General features: G+C 40.3%; 1 non-coding gene across 1 annotated transcript; it reads right to left on the minus strand.

The window, feature by feature from the left end:
* Positions 1-6179: 6179 nt before the first annotated feature.
* On the minus strand, positions 6180-6407 carry LOC133908122 (small nucleolar RNA SNORA53). Its single transcript, XR_009908093.1, has one exon. It is a non-coding gene; the product is annotated as a small nucleolar RNA SNORA53 (small nucleolar RNA).
* Positions 6408-8964: the final 2557 nt, after the last annotated feature.

The following is an 8964-nucleotide window of genomic DNA, read 5'->3' on the forward strand; positions in this document are numbered from 1 at the left end:
CCTAAACCTTACATGCTTAGGGGTGACAATAGTGGTGTTGCTCGGCCACAATAATAGAGTATGGCAACAGGGCAATGCGTGAATAGAGCTTGAGAACAGCATGCATGTGGCCAATTAGGAGGCGCGGTCTGGGTGGACAGTGGCGAGGTAAGATGCGAAGAACAAGGTAGCGAGGGCACCATCTGCTGCAGGAGATGGAAGCGGTTGATGGTAGGAAGCGTAGCAGGTGCGACGCCAATGTACTATTATAGAAACTATTTTTAGAGATAGTTTGTAATCGATTGTTAATCGTTTAACACAATTATTTGTGATCGAAGGTCTGTGAAAATGAACGATTTCTACTGACGTAAAATAGATTGTCTTTAAAAATCTATTTCCATAGATAGTTTATTTAAGTAACCGCTTGTGAAGATTGATTTTCACAGGTGGTTTCTTAAGAGAAGCGTTTGTGAAAATCTATTTTCGCAGACGGTTCACTTAAGCAACCACTTATGAAAAACAAATACCATATGCGGTTTCTTAAGCGAACCGTATATAGAAATAGATTTTTTATAAGCGACGTACTTTAGCGTCCGTCTATAGATAGATAGATTTTTATAGATAGGTCTTTATGTCACACACCTGTAGTATGTATTTTATTTAAAAATTAATTATGAGCATATATTTTATTCCCTCTAGATTTCAACACATTTTTAAGATAGATTTCAACATCATAGATTTCAACAACATTTGAATCAACACAAGTCTAATATTTAACACAAATATAATAATATTCACAAGTACAATATTTTTACATCATAAGTCGACGTCACAAACCAAATATTCAACACAAGTATTCTTTCATCTCCCACTCACAAAGCCTCGGATGGTTAGCCAATTCACCTCCGAGGTCAAAGAACCCGCTACTCTTGTGAATGACTTTGTGCATGATGAACCGTCACATATCACGTTGGACGTTTTGGATATCTTCATCTCTGAATAAGGTGTGGGTACATTCGATTATCCGTGCCTGAAATGAGAACACAACTAAAAGAGCTAAAACACTACTGACAACGGAAACAGAACCAAATAAGAATGTGCAAGTGCAATGATGACTTACATCCTCGGGGCTCATTGTGTACCTCTCATTTACCCTAAGAAATTGGCAAACATAATATCCACAAAGAACGGTGTCGAAACCTTATTTGTAGCACTTCAAATAAAAATGCAACGTCTCTCCGTTAGTTCAATAAGACTCTTAGTCATAAATAGTGAGATACAAGTATTAGAAGTGTGTTATTATTGAAAAGTGTATACGAACCGTCATTGCATCTGGCTTGGCCGTATCATATATTCCACCTTTCGTTACGTACCACTTGTAGATCCTATTCGAATGCCAACAAGTATTTATCAATTCATAAATGATTTATAAGAATTTTCTATATGGGGATTTTCTTTACCTCTGTATAACGTCTATGAGATCTTGGTAAGATTTTTAGGGGAGATCGGCTAAGTCAAGGACTACGAGTCTACTCGACTTCGGCATCATCATTATACAAATAAAGTGAAAGCTACATGAATCTTTATGTTAGGTTCTTGATCAACTAATTAAGTTAAATACTTATATTAGATTCTTGATGTATCACACTTACTTAAAGTTGTAGAGAGTCATGATGTAGTAATTGTCTTACATTTCTAGCACAACCCTTCCTATGTAGGTTAACATTTCAAGCCTGCGTGATTTGGTCATTTATTTTATGACCATTGCTTTCTCCTTGTTACTCTTCTCCTTAATCTGAGGGTCATCAGTCCTCAACTTCATGACCAAATTGGGCTGAGAAATTCGTTGCGGATTAATGAATCTGATCGATAACTTCAACTTTTCCGTATCATCAAATTGAATTCTATAGAATAAGTCACTAGTCATTAGCTTCTATAGAATATATTGGTAGATATATGAACATTGGGGTAGATTGTATGCACTTACAGGCACCACACACTTTTGAAGGGTAAGTTCCCAGACTCGGTTCGTTCTGACCGAGTGTAGACCTAGTTCCTGCTTTGCTCGTCTCAATTTTCCAAAGGGTTGAGTTTCCCAGCCCAGGCAGCCTCTTCTTCTTGCCTCCTCAATTTAGAAATTTTGGGGGTGTACACAGACGAGCCCAGGTGATGGTGATATATGTTCTTCTTTGCAAGGTGCTTGAATGGTTCACCCAGTTTGATGGCCTCAGGTGTGGTCTTCTGCCTAACAAACTCCGCCCATTGGTCTGGTGTAATCTTTCCGTATTTATTAAAGGGTGCCAAGTTCTTCTTCACGAAGTCCTTATTCAGCTCACTCTTCCACCCCGGAAGCTCTTTCTCATAGTTTTCAATGCATTATGTTTGATGGCTTCCTATGTTCCCGATGGGGAATCAGATGGTTCTCTGCAATGTTGCCCACAGAAATTTCTTCGTCTCATCCGACAGCAACCGGCAATCAGTTATTGTGATTGTGACGTACTCCTTGATAAGAAATTCACAACTATTGCGGAACTTGGCACATGCCTCACGAGGTCCAACAGGCTGCCATTCAACACCGACTTGTGTTATTGTGTAAATGTTGGATGACAACTTGTTTTTTCTTCGCTCACCCCGTCTTCGTTTCAGCGTACCCCCAGAGGGACCTGAAGTTTCAGACACAAAGGGAGTGGAAGGTTGTGGCGCAGATGATCGACGCGAAGATCTTTGCACCCTCACCCTCTAGAGAGAAAAAAGGAGAGTTAAGATAAATAAAAAATATTCCTCCATTAAAAACTATAATTCCTCTTCAGCGAGATTATAGTCGTTGTCACTTTCCCGACATCGGCTGTCCCGATCGCATGGAACAGGGCTTAGGCTGTGATACGAGCCCGAGCTTTCACTGCTATCGGAGGAGGATGGCTGATGCGGGTTTGGATTCCTATCCGACCTCTTGCTTGCATCCGCCCATCTTGTGTAGAGGCGCTCTCTATTAGGAGTAGCCTCTGCGCCGGGGAGGCATTTATTGTGAGCGTCCTCTATATCGGGGCACCCTATATTGCGAGCAGCCTCTGTGCCGGGGAGGCCTCTATTGCGAGCGTCCTCTGTACCGGGACACCCTCTATTGCGAGCGGGCTTGGGCTCCTATCCGACCTCCTGCTTGCTTCTGGTTTCTTAGAGGTAATTGTCCTCTTCTGCCCCATGATACTTACTCGACCATTGGATTATTGTTACTTAGAAAAAACTGACAAGTATGTAATGGTTCATCAATGAAATTTCTCGTTCCAATATGCCATTGTGAAGTAATATGCAATAAAGATCAAATTGCAATGAGTAATATTATTTTAGAGTAAAGAAAAGGAATCAAGGTATGTGTTTTAAACTTTTCGTATAATATATTAAATCATTAGACAGGTAAATTATACTTGAATGAATAGAATACTATTCAATTTAAATTGTATCTTCTTTATAGCTTGTGTCATATACTTGTTCCAATATGGTTCTTTACTGGTGTTTGCAGTGTACTTTGTGTGATCCTGTCACTACTATGCTTGTTTTTGTAATTCCATCATTACTTTTCCTTCTCTCTATTGCAATGCTAAATCAGTAGCATATATACCTAATGGCCATTAGGATCACAAGTGCATATATATTCCCTGGCAAGTCACGGATATTCTCTTGAACAATATTGAGAAACTCTTTAATATTAGATGAACCTTTTCATATAGGAGAGCAATTCATGAACTGCACATATGTTCCCTGGCAAGTCACGGCCTCTTACGTTGGAAATTTTTCATAGTAAAGTTCGAATAATAGTAAACTATACTAAAGAAACATAAAATCCCAACTATAAAATGCAAGTTGTAGTAATACGGTACCTTGCAGGTACAAGCTGTGTTAAAGATGATGTTCTTACATTGTTAACTTTGTTGTAAATGCATTATTATCTCTTCAAAAGTTCAAGCACTTGAATTTGGTCATGTTATTTTAGTTTACAAAATTAAAAAATTGGCAACATTTAATTACTGGGTCTCATATTCATCACAAACATAACACCTGCACATAGAGCAACATATATATCACATCCTGGACACCTCGTGTCAATTAAACACACACAAGCGGCCTCCCTGTGTCCTACGCCACACTGATAACACATATATAGTTGCCACATATTGACCACCGCTGGACCCCTCGTGCCAATTAAACACACACGAGTGGCCTCCGTGTGTCCTACGCCACACAGATTACGTATACGCAGTTGCCCACGTATTGACCACCCTGTACCGTTCCGTATGGGATGTTCCCAAGCAAGCTGCGCCTTGAGTGCACGACCACATAGAAAGAGGTCCACAACCACTATTGTGTGGCAGATGTTCATATGTCTGTGAGAACGTATTTACTTACCGGGAGGGGACGGCGGCGGAGGGCTCGAGGTCGATGACTCCGATCAATCCTACAAAGACAATGCGCGATAAAACTACATTACATACCAAATACACCCTTTTGGGATAAAAGCAATTAATTTGTAAGCATTTTTAGTCAAGCTACATAACTAATCTTGCCCTTAGCTGCTCACTACATATCAGTATCGAATAGTAACCAAGTATTCTCTCAACAATATCACCTAAACTATAACAAAAAAATTCAACGACTCAAAAGGATATTTGATTAGTTCTACAGGTATAGGCCACTAAATTACCAAATCTTTCTATTAGTACATTATCCAAAAGTAACATCAATATAGTGTTTATCATTAGGATTAGTGCATACGCCTTTCACAATAGGCACACTCTACTGCTAATTGATTTGTATGGCAACATCTTATCTAGGGTGCACGAATATAAAAAAATCTTTCCATATAATCATATGAAGACATTAGAGCACGCATGCTCACAAAGAATAACAATGCAAACGTGCATACTGCATGCACTATTCACTTGGAAAGTTGAGAAACAAACTATCGTAAGTTGATTTGAGCACCAACACAACCAAAAGGAGAAGAACAACAGGATCATAACAAAGATCATAATTACACTTCATTAGAAGCAGGATGACAAAAGTTGACAAAAGAAATAGCCATGTTTTTCCTATTCCTTTGGTACCTTTTCCGTTTACAAAATATTGTCATGAAAAAACTATTCATATGCTCGGTGACTATTTAAACTACTTACAAAAACTTAAAGTTTTCTATTATAAGGTAAAACTTTACCTATCTTTTTTTACAATGAAAAATTAAATTAAAATTGGGGTATATATTGCAGCATGTGCAAATCTCACAACAATGGCAAGTGCAGCTTATTTTCCGAAATAACAAATAAAATTTGGGGGGTTTAATTGAACCACCCATGCCCGAGCGAAGTCCGCCACTGGATCTCATGGTGAAGGCATTTGGCCCAGCCGTTGCTATCTCTTGCTATTTCCCCCATTTATCTCATCTCCCTTTGGTGACATCTGTTGCCTTCACATAATGTTTGAGTGAATTCACTGTCCAATTTTTTGGAATAGCTTGTTTATCTGCCTAGTTTGAATATCATAATGATATTTGCCCCATGCGTATATAATCTATGGCTTAAATTGCTAGAGAAACTTGTGTGTACTCCATTTGCCGATCGGTGTTATATCACATGAATTCATTATAATGACGAGAGAACTATTGCACATTGCAGGTCTTGACACCATGTCAGCATTTGCTATGTGCCGCTCCTTGCCACAAACTATGGCTGCACATGCTACAATCACATATCTCACATATGGAAAGAACTAAGAGGCATACACAATCTCACATCTGAACAGAACTAAGAGACATACACAATATCACATATGAAACGAACTAGAGACATACACAATCTCTCACATATGAAATGAACCAGCGTGGGGAAGGGGAGGAGGGGAGAAAGATAGCTTACCAGCGCGGGGAAGGGGAGGCACGGAGCTTGGACTCCGGGACGGCGTTGGCGGTGGCGGAGGGCAGCGGAATGAAGGTCGGAGGGAGAGGGCACGCCGCTTGGGGGAGGGGACCAGGGTTCGGTGTCAGAAGGGGTGTGGTGCTTGAACTCCGGGATGACATCGGCGGTGGCAGACAGCGGTGGAACAGTGGCCGGAGGGAGAGGACTTGGCGGCAGAACGGAGGACGAAGGGGCATGATAGGGGAATGAGGTAGCCTGATGGTGTGGGCGCTTTGCGATGTGTTTGTCAATGGGACTAGAATTTCTATAGGTGGTTGACTTAAGAAACCACTTGTGGAAATCATTTTTTTAGGCGGTTTCTTAAGCCAACCACCTGTAGAAATTATTTTCACATGCGGTTGGCTTAAGAAACTATCTGTGAAAATGTATTTCTACAGGCAGTTTCTTAAGTCAACCGCGTGTAGAAATCATTTTCACAGGCGGTTGACTCAATGAATTGCCTGTGAAAATTATTTTAAATATGTTTTTTAAATTTTTCCTGGGTAAAATTATTCTAGATGCATATATTTAATACACATACTCATTTTAGTACAACATACATGCCCTCGGTATTAAGTTACATAACATATATGTCACATTGGAAAAGAAATTGCATGACATGAAAATTACATTGGAAATTTAGTTACCTAACATGGCACTATTTGCCTTGAGCTGTTTTTCCTACACCATCAAGGCGCATGTAGGGCATCATAGATCTATCAAGGGTTGCTTCTGCAAGTTTGATCTTTTCTGGATCTCCAAAAAGTGACATGTCGTCGAACTGATTGTATTCTTCCTCATCCTCCACATTCTCAACTTCGATAATTCTTTGTTTTCCTTCTTCAACTATGTGCTTCTTTTCATTCGCGAGGTGGTTTATATAGAAAACATGTGCGATGTGATCAGCGAGTACCCACGGGTCATCTTTGTGGCCTACAATGCTCAAGTCGATAGTTGTGAACCCATAGTTGTTCACCATCACGCCAGTTGGGTGTTTGACCCATTTGCACCGAAAGACAGGGATCTGCAGATTCACTCCATAGTCGAATTCCTGGATTTCATCTATGAATCCATAGTAGGTGATCTTTTCCCCTGATGTGTCATAGGCTTCTATCCGAATACCATTGTTTTGGGCCATTCTCTTCTTGTCCTTTACTTTGGTATAAAACGTGTATCCATTAATGTCATACGCTTGCCATGATGTACCTAAATTTGATGGACCACAAGCCAACATTTTCACATTTTTTATCTACGATCACCATCTGGAAGGTTTTGGTTCTTGAACCATGTGGTGAAGCGACGCTTGTGCTCTTTCAAAATCTAATCATATGAGTAGCTTTGATTTTCTGTGTAAAGCTCATTCATGTATTGCTCGACGTACGACGCCACTATATGGAGTTGTTGCAAGATGGTAAAATGTGCTTCTTCCACTGCTTTGTAATCATGATCGATGAATCTTTTCTTTCATTTGATCCCTCTCCCAGACAACCTCCCCTCATATCGAGATACATGTACACCAATCGGTTTAGCATCTTTTATGTAATCGATGCAACACTCAACGACTTCCTCGGTACTGTAGTCCTCGATCATGGAACCCTTTGGGTGAGTACGATTCCGTACATAGCTCTTGAGAATGCACATGTACTGCTCAAATGCATACATCTGATGTAAGAATACAGAGCCTAGTGCAATCATCTCATTCACGATGTGAACCAAGAGGTGTACCATGACATCAAAAAAGGATGGAGGGAACCACATCTCAAGTTGGCACAGAGTCTCTACCAAGTAATTATGTAGAGCACCCAGTTTTTCAGCATCAATCACCTTTTGAGCAATTGCATTGAAGAAGTGACACAACCGTGTGATGACCACCTTTATGTATATTGGATTGATACTTCTGATTGCAATAGGGAGCATCTGAGTCATCATCACATGATAATCGTGAGACTTCATACCGATTAGCTTCAAATCTTTCATCGAGACTAGTTTCTTGATGTTGGATGAGTAACTAGTCGGGCTCTCACCCTACGTAAGCACTTGGACAATGCCTTTTTCTCCTCAGGTGTCAGAGAGTAGCTAGCCAGAGGAAGATAATATTTTTCATTTGGTCTGTCTTCAGGGTGTAGCTCTGGCCTTATTTCAAAATGCACTAAGTCCTTATGTGACTTGATTCCTAACTTGATTCCATCCTTTGTTTTGCCCGGTATGTCCAGTAAGAGGCAAATGATGCTATCACACACATTCTTCTCAACGTGCATGACATCGATGCTGTGGCGAACGTCCAAGTCCTTCCAGTAGGGCAAATACTTAAAGAAAAACAACATCTTCTTCCATAGCATGCCGGTCGGCGTCTCACTTTTCTTCCTATTTTTACCCTTCGGCGGCTTCCCAAAAACAACCTTGATGCTCTTGACCATTTCAAACACTAGTGCCCCGCTGCGAGGTTTTAGGCCAGTACCTTGCTCAATCGTATTGTCAAAATGTTTCTTCATCTTGCGGTATCTGTGAGTTTTGAGTAAGAACTGTTCGTGTCACGTGTGCACTACCTTCTGTGAGTACGAAAGGTACACAAAACCGGTTTGATCCAAGCACACTACACATCCTTGCTTCTCTTTAACCTGTCCCGATAGGGAAAAAAGGGCGGGATAATCACTGATGAGAGAGAGGGAATGTGATGATTGAGGTTTGTGGTAATGCAAATCATGGATTTCAGCATGAAGTACTGTCGTCGGAACTCATCCTACACTCAGACCCCATCGTTCGACAGTTTCGCCATATTTTCCATCAATGGTTCCAAAAACATATCTATATCGTTGCTAGGTTATTTCGGTCCTTGGATAAGAAGGGAACATAAGTTGTAATACTGGATAAATCAAGGAGTGCAATTGCATGATAGTATGACAAGTGCTCGTACACATAGACTACTCAACTACTTATCTCGAAGAGAGTACATGTCAAGTGAAGATCAATAAGACATACGCCGATTTTGAGAAAAAAATATTAATATATGGGAACATTGCCTTCGTCGGATCAAAAAGCTGCA

The sequence above is a fragment of the Phragmites australis genome, chromosome 24 (genome assembly GCF_958298935.1).
Source record: "Phragmites australis chromosome 24, lpPhrAust1.1, whole genome shotgun sequence".
In the NCBI taxonomy this organism is placed as follows: domain Eukaryota; kingdom Viridiplantae; phylum Streptophyta; class Magnoliopsida; order Poales; family Poaceae; genus Phragmites; species Phragmites australis.